This window comes from Adiantum capillus-veneris, chromosome 17, assembly GCF_014529385.1.
Source record: "Adiantum capillus-veneris isolate H3 chromosome 17, ASM1452938v2, whole genome shotgun sequence".
Classification (NCBI taxonomy): Eukaryota; Viridiplantae; Streptophyta; class Polypodiopsida; order Polypodiales; family Pteridaceae; genus Adiantum; species Adiantum capillus-veneris.
This window is the reverse complement of record NC_140947.1, coordinates 7,190,035-7,208,817: the sequence shown is the minus strand read 5'-3', so window position 1 is coordinate 7,208,817 and position 18,783 is coordinate 7,190,035. Positions and strand designations below refer to the sequence as shown.

Genomic DNA, 18,783 nt, shown 5'->3' with positions numbered 1-18,783 from the left:
GTTTTGACCAGATGCAAAGTGAGGGTTTATTGCCACAGAATGTCGCTTGGAGTGCTCTTATATGAGTATATGCCCAACAAGGGTTGAGGAATCTCTAAAGTGTTTTTGTTGGATGCAACAAGAGGGCACCTCCTCAACTACAATCACTTGGCCTTACAAAATTACAAAAAGTTCTCGATGACCTGAGATTACTATCCAAATTGTTGTCTCTTGGAACATGCTAGAGGTAGGATATGCCTAACATGGATGTGGTAAAGAAGCTCTAAGCAATTTTCTCTTGGCCTTTTGATTTATGCATTGTTTTGTAGAGTTCATGAGCCAAAGCTTGTAGGCCATTTTTAGAGTGAGAGTGACTCCACACTTTGCATCTGTTGAAGTAACCATGGAGTACAAGGAGCAGACGAGCCAAAATGGGTCTACCTTGAAGCACAATGCAATGGACGTTTTGTGAGCATGTTTATAATATACTCTGATACTCTTGAGAAAATAATAGGCCAATTGTAATTTTCTACTAGAGCATTTATGTAGGACACTAACCTGCCTACAAATTGTAGCTAGATCTGCATTTTTGTAGCCATCATTTAGCCATAGATCTCACTCACATTGAGAGGGAAAATCACTCCTTGTTCTTTTCCCTTGGGGCCAGAGTGAGCTGGCCTCCTTCATGTTGAGCCTACCTTGCAATCAGAGAACTTTAGGGAAAAATATTGAAACACAAAGGGGGCTTGCCTACAAAATTTTGTGGCTGAGAAAAGCACACCAATTAGCATACAAACCCACAAGATCACTTGGATGTTGAGATGCAAAGGGAGCACCTCTATAACATTAGGTGGCTGAGAAAAGCACCATAGTTTGCGTACATATCCACATTGCACAATATCATAAGTCACTCCATCCACAAGTATGTTCTCATGTAGAATTCTCTCAAAACACATCTAAAAACTTGTTGGCCTTGTATGTCCTAAGAATAAATCCTATTTGAGGAGGACTCTGCAAGTTCCAAGACACTAATTTCTTTGAAGGATCACCACACTTGAAATACATATCCATAAATCATTACCCAACATAGAATGATGCTCTAGAAATTGCTATCTTTTCAAAGCAAAACATGGTAGATCTAACCTGCCTTGCTAATGATGCTCCAAAGACCTTTCTTTTCAAATAAAAGCATGCTAGTGCCAATTTGCCTTACCAATGTGATAGCCATGTTGGGCATTTCCTACAATGATCATGTTCAAATAAAAGCATGCTAGTGCCAATTTGCCTTACCAATGTGATAGCCATGTTGGGCATTTCCTACAATGAGCATGTTCCAAGACACAACATTTCGAACATATGAATTTTTATGCTTTTGTAAGGGCATCACATTTAGCATACATATTGAACAACACATTTCCAAGCATAACATGTTCCTCCAACAACATTTAGCTTTGCATCTAGTTTAAGCAGAGCTTCCTTGTCACGACGATGTTGGGCATATCCTTCAAAAAACACGTTCCAAGAGAGGAGATTTTGGACAGAAAGCTCATCCAGCAGAAAATTTTTGTGTTTTTGCAAGGAAACCACACATGTCATATATAACAAGCAACACATTGCCAAGCACTACCTTTTTCTCCAACACCGCTTAACCAATCATCTCATTGTGAATTGCCTTACCCATATGAATGTCTTGCATAAGGACACATGCCTTCAAGGTGCAAGAATTGGTGATTTCATTTGGAGAAATGCCTTTCTTTACATCTAGTTAAAACAATTAAGAGATTCCTTGTCATATCCATGCTGGGTATACTATTGAAATCAAGGCATTCTAAGAGACGACATCTAGTACAAAAATATCATAAAAAATTGTTTGTGCTTTTGTAAGGGCACCACATTTGGCATCCAATAGGTGCATTCCAAGAATCCTCACTTGGTGTAAGGGCATCACATTTGGCATACATCTTGACCAACACATTGCCAAGCATAGCATGTTTCTACAACAACCATGTTGGGAATATATTGTAATCAACACGTTACAAGAGAGGACTCTCTCAAGAACTCTTTGTGCTTTTGTAAGGGTTCCGCATTCGGCATCTAAAGAGAGGGTTTGAATTTGTACTACTATCCGCATTCCACCCATTTGTTTTCACATTCATAAATATATAGTCAGGCACAATTTGTTCAATGTTTGGAATACATGTGTTGGACGGATACGCCGCGACGGATGTCAGCACAGCGAGAACTCACCTAACAAGATTTGTCAGCTAAGGACGAAGCTCGACCCGAAGGTGCGTGGAAGCAAGCATAGGGTGTCAACCTACACTCGGACCGACTCCTAACTAATCCTACAGAGGTCTCTAGCCAATGTCTAAGTCACAGCCTTCAGGAGTGCATAAGGGTAAACTTCCTACAACACTTTCTAGAGCTGAACATCCATCAAATAATCTCGAAACACCATAGAACTTGAAGGAGACCCTACTAACACCAATAGGTCGCTCTCCTTAAGGTCTATGAACCAAAACCCCAACCCAAAACACCCGGTGCAAAATCACGTAGGATGTCTGGCCGAAATTTGCAAGTCTTCGTTTCCAAAATCTAAAGTGCCTAATGTGTAGCTCTACTCAATGTGAACGCGTGGATATGCTGCATGAAAAATCGGACAATGTATGCTCACCGAATCACTAGTTGAAGCTTGTAGATGGAGCTCGGAAAACCGGACCGTATGCGCGCAATGTAGGTATCGGCGCGTAGCTCTCGTCGGGGGCAACACGCTGCACTTCTCTGCACTCGATTCCGACCACCGGTGCACAAGTAGCATCAAGATGAAGCTCACACTCTCTCTCGTACACAGTACGCTCACTCACAGACTTCAAACTTTTTTAAAATGACAAAAGGTCCTTTCATTAAGGTCAAAAAGTGGTATAAATACCTTACAATTCTCAAACCCTAAAGTTACAAATCAACCATCTACTCAATCTAAATGTCAAAACTGGGATACAATCTGGAAACTTCTGTAAGCCCCAATATTTACAAGGTGAAATGTCGAGTTTTCTTAATAAATGAATAATTACAAAAAGAATGATAATCTGTCGAGCCGTCATTTTCCATAGGGTGTGTCCAGCTTCTAACACTCCCCCCCTCCTTGCTCATGTCGTCCCCGACATTGCTGTTGAGCTGCTTCTTCATCTTATGGTTCGCGCATCTTGAGGAGCGACTCGTATCTGGCATGTAAATCCAGTAGTGTTGGGCCGAATATATCAGTGTTGATGGTGAAGAAGCCGGTGTAGAAAGCTTCTTCAAAGGCCTGGAGGTGATAGGATGGCAGAAACATGATCCTTTGATACAATGCATGTATCACCTTCTTGGAAGGATGACCAGACAGATCATAGGCACATCTATAAGTATCTTGAAAGAAGAAGATATTGTTTGTCACTGGCCTGGTTTGAACGTCTCGAAGACTGCCAAAAGAGTTTTGCAGATCTTCCTCATCATTATGCAAGAAAGGTCAGGCGAGCCAATGAACAATTTGATGGCGCCCATTAGGGTTTTCACCATGTATTGAACACTTATTCTCTCGCCTGCCTTCAAGCCTGGCAGCTTCGGATAGTTCAGCCAAGTGGGTTGGCTTCTTTGTAGTATCGCATGGGCCTTCCACGTCCGCATCCTTGGTAGAGGGCAGAAGCTTAGGTTATCTCTAATGATTTTGGGTGCCTCTAACAAATGGATTAGGTACTATGGATACTTCGTCAGCCATGCCTTTCTCCACCTGGGCTGGGCGTCGACTATCAGCTTTGCCCCTTCAGACTGGGAGATATCTGCTGTGTAGAGTGGCATTGTCGGCTCTTCTCTTATCCTCTTGTTGATGGTGGCGGCTTCGTACTTTAGCAAAGTATATGGGAGAGAGGGCTGTAGCCATTCATGCTGGAGGTTGCTGGCGTCTATCTTCTGAATGGTCATGGATTTAAAAACCCTCTGCTCCCATTCCAAGGCTTCCTTGGTTGTTTCTTTGATTTCTGCCTCTATGGCCTTGCGCAGATTCTCTTCCTCTTCTTGTGTCAGATCTTGTGGCTCTTGAGAGGGTCCTACTAGGATTTCCTCTTGCATGGGTGTGTCCACAGGATCTGCCACATTCTCTAGGTCTATGCCTTCCATGGCTGCTGGCCCTGTGCCTGCCTGCTCTTTTGCCTGTTGTCCTCTCAGCTCTTCTATCTGCTTTAGGAGTGTCTGTTTCTCTGCTTTAGCTTCTTCTCCCATGTTCATGAGGAGGTCGTTCAACTCGGCGTTTATCTTTTCTGCCTCCTCGAGCTTTCTCTTGATATTTTCTAGCTCATCTTGCATTGATTTCTGCTCTTCTTCCATGCATGTTTGCATAACCACTGACCCTTCTGCCATCATCAACCTTTGCTTCTTCTCTAAGTTCAACTCTTTCTGGAGCTCTTTCATCTATTCTTCATAGATCTAAATCTCTATAGTGGTGTGAGTCGAGCTAGTAGCCCTGACTCTGGCAAGAGATGCCCGTAGCCGTTGGATGGTTTGATCTTTAACTTTAAGCTGGTCCTTGAGCTCAAGGACCTCATCCTGGCTAGCCTCCTGGTCTATTTCCGCCTTCTCTTTGGCATTTTTCATGGCCTCAACTTCCTTGGACTCCTCAGCAAGTTGTAGGGTTAGGTTATCCCTTTCCCTCTCTGCATCTGTCAATGACTTGTTGAGTTGTCTATACTCCTCTTCGGCTCCTTGCAGTCTTTGAGCTGCTTCCTGATTTTCTCTTTCCATTTCCTGGCATCTTTGCAATGCCTTTGCCAGACTGGCTTGCAGCTCTGCTTCTCTCTCTATCTGCCTTTGGCTTTGTTTTTGTAAAGTGTCAACTTCAAGCTTTGTCTGCACTTCAGTGGATCTAAGAGTTTCCATTTCACTTTCTGAGGCCATTGACTGTGCTCTTAGCCCGGTTAGCTTTGTCATCACCACATCCCAATCATTGGTGGGCGGGTGGAGGTCCACTGTATGAGTGTCCATTTCTTTAAGCTCCACTAACCGCAGGCTCTGCATTTGCTCTTTGGGCTCCGTGCTTGCCAAGTCAAATGTGACTGTGGCAGCCTCTTCTTTTGTATATCCGGCAGCTAGCAGGTCTAGAAATGTGTTGTACCTTGTTATTGGCTCTGACTGCTCACTCTTAGGCTTAGCCTCTTCCTTTGGTTCTCTCTCTTGGCTTTGTTCTTGCTTTGACTCTTCTTGGTCTTCTGGTTTGTCTTGCTCCTCTTTCTCTTCTTGTGGAGGGCTACGAGGAGGTGGTGAGGGCGGTGGGCTTGACTCAGGGCTGGGCGGTGGAGTTGTCCGCTTTTTTTTTGAAATCTCTGTCCGCCTTTGTCTTCCTTTCTCTCTCTTGGCCTTCTTGCTCTTCTAGCAGTTTCCGTCGGACTTGCTCCACTTCCTCTTCTATAAAGGGTACATGTGGGATATTCTCTGCTGTGGCATCCAGAATCGCAAAATTCTTAATGTAATCATCCAATCTGTCTCTGTGCACCCTTTGGGATGATCCTGACATTGCTTCTAGAGACGGCTTCCATAGCTCGTCTAAATCTCCTTTGAGGGCTCTTTCTGCCCTGAAGATTTCCATCAACCGTTCTAGCCGTGCCGCTTTCTGTGATTTCGTCTCTTTTACTGGCACTTGGGCAGATTCCTTCTTTCCCTTCTTCATCTCTGGCTACTCTTCTTGCACGGTTTCTAACCGGCATTTCAAACGGGTTGCCACCCTTGGTGCTTTGGGCTGTTCGTCTTCCTCATCTTCCTTGAGCCTCAGCCAGTCGTTTTGTGATGGAGGGTCGGGCCATCTTCCCTTGGCGTGCAATGCCCCATAAATCACCTTCGTGATTAGCTCACCCAGCACGATGTATGTGGGGTTCTTGTTGCCCATCTTCACCACATTATCATGTACATAAAATGCATAATAGATGATCTTCGGCTTGCTTTTCTGCATTGCCCAGGTGAATGTTGTGGCAATTGCTGCAGGCAGCATCCTGTACTTTTGTGGCCGCTTTGTACACATATGGAAATATTGATTGTACAGCTCACTCATGATTGACACTTTGGGGTTGGCAATGTCCTCAAAGGTATAGTTGCCTTTCTTTTTGCTGTACACCTTTACTTCGTCTCTTCTTTTGGTTACACTATCCCCTTTGTTGGAGAGGCCTAGTGCATCTACCACTACTCTTTCTGTGATTAGAATCTCAGTGCCTGGCTTGCCCTGCAGATCTGTAACTCGGGCCACTCCATCTTCTTTTATTGTTGTCACAAATTCCCATACTCTTTTTATGTCAATACCTGCCGGCACCACTTCAAAATAATTGTGGAGATCAATATTCTCCAGATACTCTGCCATCTTGCTTCTGAAGAACTCATTGAGTTCCCGCGGTAGCATTGGTAGTTGTATCACGTTTTCTTCGGTGTCTTTGAACACACCTTGGTAAATCTTTAGATCATTGGACTCTAGCAGATATTCTTGGATCTAGGTGCGGGTTGGCTTTAGAGTTCCTTCTGGTATGACGAAGGGCTCTACCTCTTCTAGGTAATCTTTTATGGTCATCCTTTTCTTCTTTGCCGGTGACTTTGCGGCTGCCATAGATCCTGTTGCACTCAGTAGTCCGAAGTTAGCGTTTTTTCCATATCAGCTCAGAAACTGAGTTTTAACTATCCAAATGACTTGAAAATTGAAATAAAGCTTAAAAGGAACTTGTGAAACTGTGTATGTGCTCATAGTGCAATTCTGGTCAAAAAAATTCAGTTAGACATCCTACACGTAGGATGTCTTTTTCATCAGATTTGGGTGATACTTGACATGCTGGTGGTCCTTGGCCTGTACAACATGGCTATGTGCTTGGATTTGGATTTGGGCATCAAAAAGTGGATTTTTGGGTTGATTCAGGCTTTAGGTCACAATTTGGGTAGAAAGTCCACAACTGGTAGCAATTGATGTCCAAATGGGTTGAAAATTGATATATGGGCTCCTTGCACCATGGTAATGGCTCCCATGATGTCATTCTTTGCACAGAAGGTCAAAAACATGCTGGAGACATCCTACGCGTAGGATATCTATTTCATCAAAATGGCATGGGATTTGTTATGTGGGTAGTCCTTGGCATGTGGAACATGGCCATGCTCTTGGATTTTGATTTGGACAAGAATTGATGTTGGTAAGACCCTGGGTAGTGTTTTTGAGCTCAAAAAGTGTATCTTGAAGGTGTTGGGGGTCAAAATTTCTTAGAATGGCTTCAAACTTGATATATGAGCTCTTGAAGATGATAAGAAAAGATATGGAATGGACAAACACCCTCTGTAGGCCAAAAATGTCAAATAGACATCCTACACGTAGGATGTCTACTTCATCATTTCTTGCAGGTGACCACACAGGTTGGTTGGCTATGTGCTCATGAATGTGTTATGCAAGTTTCATGTGATTTGGACAAGATTTGGTAGGTCTATGGCCCATTATTGCCTCTATGTCCTAACTTTGCGTTTTTTCATGCATATGAGGTCAATGTTGGTCCCAATGTGATGAAACTTGGTGGGTAGCATGTAAAGGTTATTCAAAAAATATGTGTGATGAAAAATGTTGGGTTCTGTGCCCAGAAATTCCCTTGAGACATCCTACACGTCGGATGTCTCTTGATGATTTTTTCATGGAAACTGTCACTAGTGCCTGCCCTTAGTCCCCCTAAGTCCCTTTTAAGCCTAATTTCAACAAAAAAGCCAAATGGATAGAAAATAACTCCCTATGTGGATTATAGAGCTTCCGAGCCGTTTTTTGACTTTTGGAGTGCTTTTCGGCGATGAAATTTCTTGATGTTGGTCTCCATAGCTTCCCGATCCCTTGGGGATCCTTGTTGTATGGTTTTTGTCAGCTTTGGCTTCACCGGAGCTCCATTTGGTAGTTTGTCGCTCTCGAACCACCCGTGGTTGCGTTTACATGTCTTCAATAACTTGTGGTGGTCTAACACCATAGGACTTGGTTGTTGATGGTCTAGGAAAGCCGCTCGTGAAGTTTGGTGGCAAACGGACATGCGGTTTGGCCGCGAGAGCTATTTGACGCTTTGTGTGTCTGATGCTGTTTCTGAAGTTTAGTGCCGCTTCGGGTCACCTTTTGGTCATGTGGGCTACATAGACTTGTCGAGCATGTTGAGATGCTCCTACCCATAAATTTTGGTAGCATTTGGGCGCCTTTCCGCTGATTTTCCATTTGGTGGCCTCTTGCGGGATTCTAGGAATTAGGGTTTTTTCCGATGGTTTTCTACTGCCTTTGGACATCCAAGACTGGTCTCCTATGCTAGGATAAGCTGCTGATGAAGTCTCGTTGCTTTTGGGTTAGCCTTTAGGTGGCCGCTTCTACTTGTAGGTCTCTACTGCCCGCTTTGTGTGTGAACCCTACGCTAGTTTTCGCGACAAGATGACAAACATGCGTGAAAAGCTCAAGGTGGTGAGCCTACCTCTCATGTCTGAAGCCCGTCGGGTAGTCATGTGCGTCGTAGAAGCTGCTGGAAGTTTCGCTCGCTCTATGTGGCGGAAGCTCTCTCTCAAAGGACAATAGTGAAAATGAGCTAAAAATGAAGTGAAAATTTCTTATAATGGGGTCCCCGAACCACTTTTATGAAATTTGACATGTGCTCCCAACTTCTTGCGAGATGCAATTTAGGCTCAAAAATTTCTTCATTTGGACTCCATTTGCCCTGTTTACCAGAGATTTGGCATTTCAGTCAAAATCTGGCAAAAACACGATTTTCGCTCTAGTCTCATAATTGCACCCCCACTGTACCATAGGCTGTCCTATAGTCACTGATTATCCCCATTTTTTTTTCATTACGATCGTTTTCCGAAAATTAGCAAAATTAAAAGGAAAATAGAAAATCAAACTTAGAAAATCCCCAAAAATCATAATAAATCAAAAACATCACCGCAAAACATTATATACACTCACATGCAATTTTTATGGCCGGATTTCTCCGTTTTACCAATATTTTGCCCGAAAAATGGCTATTTCTACTTATATACACACACCTAGGGGCTTGATTTGGTATTTGGCCCCATATACCTGTAGATTCATGTTGTATAAGGGTATATGTACTTGGGTTAGTCCAAATTTTTTTGCAATCAAACAAGAACCCTTAAAAATAGTCAAAAAATAGGTCCTTTTTTGCTCTTTCTGCCATTGGGTCCGCATTTGAGAATGCCTCCCCCCCTCCTAGCCGGAGTCCTCCCGAACAACAAGGTATCGCCTCGGAGTATGTGCCGTGCATAGTTTGAAAAAATTGTGCTAATGCTTGGTCATGTAATGTGGCCCTATTTTATGCATACTCGGTCAATGCATGGAAAAATTAATCCTGTGCAAGAGAACGGTATAAGCAAGATGCTTATTGGCATTCGCCGTCAAGGTTTCCTGTTTTCTTTGCAAGTAACAGCTGTAACTCTACTGCTCTTTGTTTGATTGTCTTTCTTGCAAAAGTCGCTTGCTTTGCCGCTACTGTTGATATGGCCATAGTTATCTCTTTGGAGAGAATTGGCTTGGCCGGAATGGCCGTAGACCTTATCTCTTTTGCTTTCCATTGGTAGCTTGTTTTTTCCGGTTTAGGGTTTATTGCTACTGTATTGGTTGCCACTATTTTTTTGCTTATTGGCATCTACATAAGTCGGTTTTCCGGTTGCAAATGCTGCTGTCTGCCTTCTGATGTTGCTTGTACTGCAGGGAATTCCTTTTTCTTCGGTTTCGGTATCCAAATGCGAGTTTCATTTGAGTTGTTGCAGATCATTTTCTTTGGGATCCATATCTATTTAAGCCCTTGGTTTTTGGTTGAACTATCTGCTTCAGTTGAATTCTTCCGTTGTATTGTTTTTGGTCTGCCATGTCATTTCTATCCTTCCGCATCCATACTTGTTTCTCTTGTTTTGGTAACCTAGATCTTTGCATTGCGGTCGGTGACTTCGTCTGTATGTAGTGAGCATGGTTGGCTTTTACCTGTTTGTTAGCCTTGGGTATCATGTTGTTCTTTGGTGGCACCCTTGCTTTTGGCTCTTTTTCTAGTGATTGCATTGCTGGAAGCTGATTATTGCGGGGTTGTTGAGCAAAGGCTATTACCTGTTGTTCTTGTGCATGCTGAATTTTGACTGTATTCACATTCCAATCTATCTGCACATTGTACTCTTTTTGCCAAGGTTGTCCCAACAACATGGGGTGTTGTGTGCTTTCATCCTTGATTACATAAAATTTGTGTGGGTAAATATATTGATGTACTTGTACATGCAATATAGTCCAGCCCCATGTTTTCAATGAATGTGATGTACTACTTTCCAGCACTTGTGGAGTAGGATGAAGTTGACCGGTGGACTTGAGTTGTTTGTATAATCTGTAAGAGATCAAATTTTCTTGAGCTCCAGAATCAAGCAATGCCGTCGATTCAACTTGATTGCTACCCACTTTGACCGCAATTATTGGCTCCACTGTGTCTTCATCGAACTTCATTAGTCGGATGGCATTGATTCGCAATGGTGCTCCACATTTTTGTTGTTGTCGCAGAAGTCTTCTTTTTGCAATGCGTTCTTGTGCTTCTGCTTGAGATTCTTCTCGTACCCTCTGCTTCTCCGTCATTCGTTGTTTTCCTTGATGGATCTGTTGAAGCATATCCTGTGTTAGTGGTAAATGATATTTCTTCAATCGACACCCACTAATCCAATTTGGCATTTCTTCACCTGCTAATGTAGCAAGCTTGACAGCTCCGCTTTGTGATGGATCACTAATCACAAAGGGTCCCATCCCTCACTTTTTAAGTTTCTTGGCATGTTGCTTCAAAGTATAAACAAGTACATAATCACCAGTTTTGAACTCTTTCGTGCGCACATGCTTGTTAAAAAACTCTTTTTGTCTTCAAGGTCATCTATTCAAGCGAAGTTCATCTAGCTTTTCAAGGTCATCTATTCTTGAAGAGAGCTCATGCCCTGTCCATTCTAAGCATTTCGCTACTCGTAGAGTTGGAATTAAAAACTCTATGGGTATATAGCATTTATGCCAAACACCATGTTGTACGGTGTCGTTCCGATCGATGTTTTGTAAGCTACCCTGTATGCCCATAGTGTTGAGTGTAGCTGTTGATCCCAATCTGTTCTTGACTCTGACACAATTTTAGTGAGAACCGTGCATAGTGTTTTATTTGTGGCCTCAGCTTGTCCATTTGCCTGTGGATGGTATGGAGCAGATTTCCTATGTATGACCATGAATTCCTCTAGCAGATATTCAATGACTTCATTAAGAAAATGTGTTCCACGAACACTGACAATTTCTATTGGTAAACCGTATCGTACAAAAAAATTCTCATACAAAAATTGTGCAGTGGTCCGTGCATATGCTTTTTATGTTGCCTTGGCTTCCGCCCATTTTGTGAGATAGTCCGTAGCCACAATGATATATTGGATATGGGTGCGATATGCAGGAGGTGAAATAGATCCCACAAAATCAATGCCCCATTTTGTAAATGTCCTTGCTCCCATCATTGGCCGTAGTGGCATCTCATCTCTCTTTATCGGCACCTTGGTACCCTGACATGCGTCACAACGCTTTACAAACTCTTCAACATCCATATGCAATGTAGGCCACCATATTCCTACGGTTAAGATAATTTTTGTTGTCTTATCGTCTGAAAAATGTCCTCCACTTATTCCTCTATGTGCATGTTGTAGAATCAACAGGTATTCACTTTCACTTGCACAGATTCTAAGTTGATTGTCCTTTCCTCGGTTATAGAGTTGGTTCCCAATTAACTGAAAGTCGTGAGCCTCCAACTCTATAGCCCTTTTCCGTGCTCTTGTTATGTTTTCAAGAAACGTTCTGGTGGTTAAGAAATCAATGATATATTGACTCCATGCACGTGCAATGTTTACATGAAACAATGTCGCGTGATCCACTGGTCGTTTGGTGCTACATATAGTACAATTGGTAACATAAGAATGTGTGTCCGCATACATAGTTGGCCAATAAACCCCTAACTGTTTCAGTCTCTGGTCTGTTTTCATTGTTGAACAATGAAATGCAAAATCCTGGACATGTGCCTCTTCTAGGTAACACTCGAATTCCTCCGGATTTATACATAATCGTAGACTAGATGATACAGCTGTCCTGCAATCAACTAGAAGTTTTTTGTTTGTCGAATTGTTTGTTTTTTGGATCTGTATTCCGTGTTATCAAACCTACCTCCAAAGGAAAGAATGCTAACAATTTCCTCAGACCATTTGGGTATCATTTCAATATTGAAAAGATAAGCATCTGGTATGTCATCATCTACTCCTTTAGGAGCTTCCCCATTGTGTATCCTTGAAAGATGATCCGCTCGTAGATGGGTTTTACCCTTTTTTACCACCACTGTGAAATCAAACTCTAGCAATATAATAAACCAGCGTACAATTCTCTCTGTATTGCATGGTTTATTCACCAGATACAAAAGAGTTTGATGATCTGTGAAGAACACAAATTTTTTTGCGAGAAAATAATGCCGAAATTTCTTTACAGCATAAATCATTCCTAACCCCTGTCTTTTGGTGGTTGTGTAGTTCTTTTCTTCACTGTTTAACTGTCGGCTTGTATAACAAACTGGAAAATCCATTTTTCCGTCTCCAGGTTGAGCCAGAATACTCCCGATTTCATATGCAGAAGCATCAATGTGAACATGGAATATATTTTCCCAATCCTGTGCTTTAAGTACATATGCTGATACAAGGTTTTCCTTCAGCTTTTGGAATGAAGTTTCACACTCCTCGGTCCAGTCGAAATTGACTAGCAAACGATACAGAGGTTGTGCGATGACTGCATACATATATATGAATCTTCGATAATACCCACAGTGTCCCATGAAGGATTGCACTTGTTTCACATTAGTAGGCATGGGTAGGTCTACTATGACTATGACTTTGTCTAGGTCAGTGGTTATGCCATTTCTTGAGACAATGTGTCCTAAGATGCGGCCTTGCTTAACCATAAAAATACACTTTTTCGGGTTAAGATAGATTCGATATGTCCTGCATTTTTCAAATACCTTTTGCAAATGGTCAATATGTTCCTCTCGTAGTAAAGAGTGTACACAAAGATCATCCATGTAGATTTCTAAGAATATTCTCAGGTATTGAATGCGCGCGTCATTAACCTTTGAAAGGTAGCTGGGGCATTAGTTAAGCCAAATGGTATAACTCGATACGCATAAATTCCCCATTCTGTGGCAAACACTATTTTGTGCTGATCCTCCATTGCAATTGCCAGTTGGTTGTATCCTGAAAATCCATCCAGAAAGGAATAAGAACGTTTCTCGGCCACCCTCTCAAGTACATGTTCTGTGATTGGCAAAGGATAATTATCCCTTATGGTGGCTGCATTTAACTTTTTGAGGTTTACACACACTCGCAGTTTTTTGTTCTTTTTGGGGACTACCACAATGGGTGACACCCAATCTGTATGTTCGATTTCATAGATGAATTCAGCTTCCATCAGCTTGTCAATCTCCTCTATGATTCGTTTAGCAAATGTGTCATTATATGTATAAGGACGCTGTTTGCTAGGTTTTGCATCTGATTTCAAAGGAATTGTATGTTGGCATATCGATGGATCAACTCCTTTGAGGTCTTTGTAGGACCATGCAAACACATCTTTATACTTCTTGAGAAGTTGTGTTAGAAGTTCTTCTTCTTCAGGCTCTAAATCGGTTGCTATATAGACCGACTGAGGCTTTTCACCTAGTTCCGCGAGGTCTATCCTTTTTGCATTTTCTAGCCCATCGTAAGATTCTTGGTTGGTTCTTTCCCTGACTAATGGTGTCATTATGATTTTTCTGTCCTGGATGGTGAATTTCCGATAGTGCGATGGTACATTCATGTTTCCCTTCTCTGACTCCCCTTTACCATCACTATCTTCCTCAGTAGTCCATATCTCTCGTAAAGACCATTTCAGTTCTTGGTATTTCTGTTTACGCTCCAGTTTGGTCCACTCTTGGTCTTTTGTTGTTTCTTTTTTTTATTTTTGAGATTTTTGTGATTTTGTTTCTGTTTTAGCTTTTCGTACTTGTCTTTTTTCCTCTAGTGTTCTTTCCCTTCGAACTTTTGAGAATCTTCCTGATATTTGATCTTTTACACAATCCTCTGCTTTTAGAAGCATCAGATAGTGAGTTTTACCTTTTATCCTGGGCATCAGGTTCTATCTCTCTTTGTTTCCTGCTCGTTTTCTCCTATAGCGTTCCTGGCGTCTAGGGTGCTAATTAGCAAAATCATAAAACTTGATATTTTCTGCTTTCTCCCCACACTCTCTTGAGTTGTTTGAAAACTCATTATTTGCATCATTATTGACCTCCAGATGTTCAGAGGATTTATAAAACTCTTCTTGTTCTGGTGGTTCTATCGTCTCATCTCCTGCTGGTATAATGCTTACCATGTAGTAGGGTAGCACATCATAGCCATCCTTGTCGCAAAATTTTGTTGTTGGAGTTCCCATTCTAGAGGTTCCAAGGCATCTTTAGGAAAAGGTTCTGGAATATACTCCTTGTCCTCAATAGCTCTTTCTAAGACGCATTCCTCTCTTTTTAGGCTTCCACAATGTGAAGCTCCGCACATCCATAGCTCTTTTTGTTGCCCTAACCATGCTGGGAGTTCCGATCCTGTGACTGTAGCCGAATCAAACTCTTCCAATGGTGTCTGGTTCACATCCTTGTAACTATGGTCTTTCAGGTGTATTTTGGTTGTTGTCTCACCATGTCTGAGGTATATGTGGTCGTAACCCCAATCTTGGACCATCTTCAATTGTCCCATGAATGGTCTTCCCAACATGATCTCATAATTGTTCTTTTTGTCGAAATCGACTATTGCAAATGTATGCTCATACTCGATTCTGTAGGAAGTGACAATCACTTTTTCTAAGAGTCCTAGAGGCTTCTCCATGAACCCATCTACCAATTGAAATTTCATTCAGGTAGCTCTTAAGGCTGGTTTTCTCCGTTTTTTCCAGATTTCCTTGGTGGCGATGGCAACTCCCGCTTCACTGTCAAGAATGGCTTTGGAAACTACTCCTTGGAAGTCTACTAGTAGCGTGGTGTTTCCATCTTCTCCCTCGCAATACTCTCCAAACTTGTTTAAAGGTACTGGCCTAGTATTTAGTTGAGGCCTGTCCAATTCTCTGATCCCTTCCTGAAGCTTCGAGGTGGGGTCTTTCACTCCAAATTTTTCTAGGCATTTGCCTACTGTGGTCCACATGTTTGGTCGTAACCTTAGGAGTTCGGCTAATGTGATTGTGCATGCCACCGGGGTGGACAATAACTCAATCATCCCTTATGAGTCCATCACTTTGTTAGAAGAAAGTATTTGAGATGGGATTTCCCTCACTTCAGTCTTGGCTTCATACTCTCCTAGGTAAGAGGGTAGAGTTTTCAACGAGTCTGGTTGGCTGTGCCCCAAACTAATTGATCCCTGGTCTCCCCCTTCTGAATGTATATCAAAGTTCATTTGTGACCTTGCCTCAAATTATTCAATAGGAGGTAAGATCTCGTGTTTCTCTTTTCTCGTGTTGTTCATGTGGTTACTCACCCTGTTAGCCTCGTTGGCCTCATGGATTTGCTTCCACAAGTCATCTAGACCGTTACAGTCCTTACCCATTTCTACCAATGTTTTAGGCTGGAACTCGTCACTTGCCTTATCTGTTGTATTTGGCACTATGATAGGCTCTCCCCTAGACTCATAGGCATTCGTGAGTCTTTCCTTCGTTTCTATTTGTTCCTCTAAAGTTGGTTGGATAGGGGTTGGAGTTGGTTCTTCTTACCCATTTGCAGGTTTACCAAGCGGGTTTTCCATCAAAGATTGAGCTGTTTCAATCATCTTTCTACACATTTCCAACCTCTATTTTTCTATTTCAGCATATGGATAAGTCATCCATCTTTGCTCTTGGGTTTGGTTCTTTTTGAGTCTGGCTTCATAAGCTTTTAAAGTGCATCCAACTGCGCATTTACCTCGTCTGCCAGTAATGATCCTCCTGATCCTACACTTTTGGGTTCTGCTATTTCCTTAGGTGCTATGGTTTCCGTGGTGTGTGAGCTTACGCTAGCTAGATCCTCTAACCACTCTAATCTATCCTTTGTGTGTTTTAACTCCTCGGATAGAGCTGTTTGCTCTCGTTCTTTCCTGGCTTTCATACGTGCCTTTCTAGCCTTCCAAGTGCTTCTCCGATTTTTCGTTTCTGAACTTGGGGCATCGGTTTTTGGTTCTTCAATGATGGGTTTGTTCGTCATTCTTTGAGCCTGGGCTCGTGTCACCGCCTGAATAGGTATGATTGTTTCATTTTCTGACCCTCCACTGGAAGGCACGGTTTCTAGTATGTTCAAGGTAGTTTTTGCTCCTTTGCTCGGGTTCTTAGGGAAATCAAGAATCAAATGAGTAACTCCACACTCGGTGCAATATGCGTTGACTCTAATGATTTCATCATGAGGGCAGTCTCTTAGCCAATGGTCTCCACCACACTTGTAGCCGGGTCCCTTGGGTTGTTGAGGTGCTCCTTGAGCTCCTCTTTGTTGGTATGCATGTCTCTGTCCGCCCATGCCTCCATTGGCTATGAACAACAATATTCATTCATCTAAGCTATATCTTCCTTCTCCTGCTGCCTGTGCAGTTGTTGGTGGTCCTGTATTTCCTATCATGCTCCATGGTTCTGGTGTCGAGGGTTCTTCTGGTGGATAATAGATAGGGTTTGCCGCATATCCATTGGGATCTTCATAATATGCATGCATAGGCACCAAAGCCTTCTCTTCTGATTCAGTTACGGTTGGTGTGTATCTTATGCCGACTGGTCGTAATCCCGGTAGGGGTGGTTGTTGCCCCAACACTGGTTGTGGTCTTTCTATACCTACAGGTCCTGGTAGGTTGCCTTCTTGATACCTAGGCATCAGTGGAACTTGAGGAGAAGCTACCTGAGCTTGGGGAGCGTAAGGTCTCTCTCTCACATATCCCTTGTTATAATAGCATTCCTCCGTCCCATGGTTTGTCCATTTTTGTTCGATAGCACAACACTTGGGCTGTTTAGCCTGGGGTTTGGTGTACAAGTTAATCTTTTGTAGCACTTCCTCTACAAGCTGCTCCTAGTTTACAGCCACTTCTCCTTTCGGTGCTGTCTTAGAAGACTTGCCTCCGCTTTGTTGTGAAGATGAATCATCGTCAAGATCCTTGAACTCACCCTCTTTGTAGACCGCACAATTTTCCACAAGGTAAATAGCCTCCTTGGTCAACTCATTCAATGTCGTGCTCCTTTTCATATGTAAGTCCTTCTGGAGATCTGCATTCCTTAGTCCTTGGATGAATATAAGCATAAGTCTGGACTGAGTTGGCAGTTCTTCCACAGGGAAGAATTTAACATACGTTTTTAATCTTAGGACTGCCTTTCTCATAGATTCCCCGTCTTTCTGTTTGAATTTATGGATTTGTGAGACGGTATTATCAGCTATCCCCCTTTGTGAGAATTCCTCGATAAACTCGTCAAAGACCTCCTCCATAGACTCAAAGTCTCTATGCTCCACAGAGTCAAACCAAGTAGCAGCGTCATCCTCGAGGGTTAGTCCAAACCCTGCAAATTGGGTAGTGAAATCTAACACCTCTTCAGCTCTAATTGCACGCACAAAGGCTGCTACATGATCTCTTGGATCTCTGTTTCCTGTGTATTTCTTGTTTACCCATTTTTGCACTTGAGAAGGTCTAATTCTACGATGGTCTACAAACCTCATCATTGGATCTCCACGTCCTAATCGATATACCTCCTCTGGTCTTCTGTAGTAAGGTGGTTCCTCTCTCAATGGTGCTCCTAAGCCATAATTTCTAATAGTTCTTGCAAGAGATGGTTCATCTCTTCGAACTCGTTCTATGGGTGGTCTTCCAGGCTCCGTTGACCCTTGAGTTTTTGGTTTACTCTCTCCTTGATACCTTGAATAGAGTGGTGGTTCTTGCCCTCGTGCAGCTTGATAACCATCTCGATTTCGTTCTTGTTCCAATGTTGCACTCTGTCGAAGCCATGCCTGCAATGATGGCTAAGTTTCTGGTTGGTTTTGATTGTTGAATGTCTACGGTCGGGTAGAATGTGACGTAGCGTCATACTCCTCTGAAAAGGGATTTGTCGACTTGCTAGGGATGTAGGTGTCTCTTGGCACTTCGTCGAGGGCATATGTTGATGCTCCTGGAACTGTTGCCTTTTCTACCTCCTCTGGGAGAACGCGTTGGTATTCTCGCCCGTATCTATCAACAAAAATAATATCCTTCCCCATTGCAGTTTCATAGGAGAATAAGTAAAGAATTTTGTCTTTGCTTAACTTGGTTAAGTATGGTTCTTTGCAGTGAAAGTAAGCAACTATTCCCTCACTCTCATGCTTGTAGATTCCCACATTCTCATTATAATTTGAAACCCTAGTTGTTTTCTTATCATACATAAAAATTGCTCCAGGTCGATCAATGTTTGGTGGCGGTTCTTGAGATTTTGAAACCATTTTCCCTTTCACCACGTTATCTCCATATCTGTTGTGATCTTCAGGGTTACTAACTATCAGATAGTGGTTCCCCTTTTTGTCTCGGAATCTATCTCCATCATCATAGACTCGAATTATCTCCAATCTCTGAGCCGGCCTTTCTTCAATACAAATGCACTTGCGTCCTCGATAGTCATAATAGACTAGGGCTCCCCTCGTGTTTGTTCCTTCTAAGAAGATCACAGTGAACTTGGAATAATTCAAAGCATTTAGGGAAGTGCTTCCTCCTGGCATTGGTCCA

The 18,783-nt window shown here is 42.5% G+C and overlaps 1 pseudogene; it reads right to left on the bottom strand.

The window, feature by feature from the left end:
- LOC147436760 (uncharacterized) overlaps nucleotides 1-18,503 on the bottom strand; it is a 46,659-nt pseudogene extending 28,156 nt beyond the window's left edge.
- Between the last annotated feature and the right edge of the window lie 280 nt (nucleotides 18,504-18,783).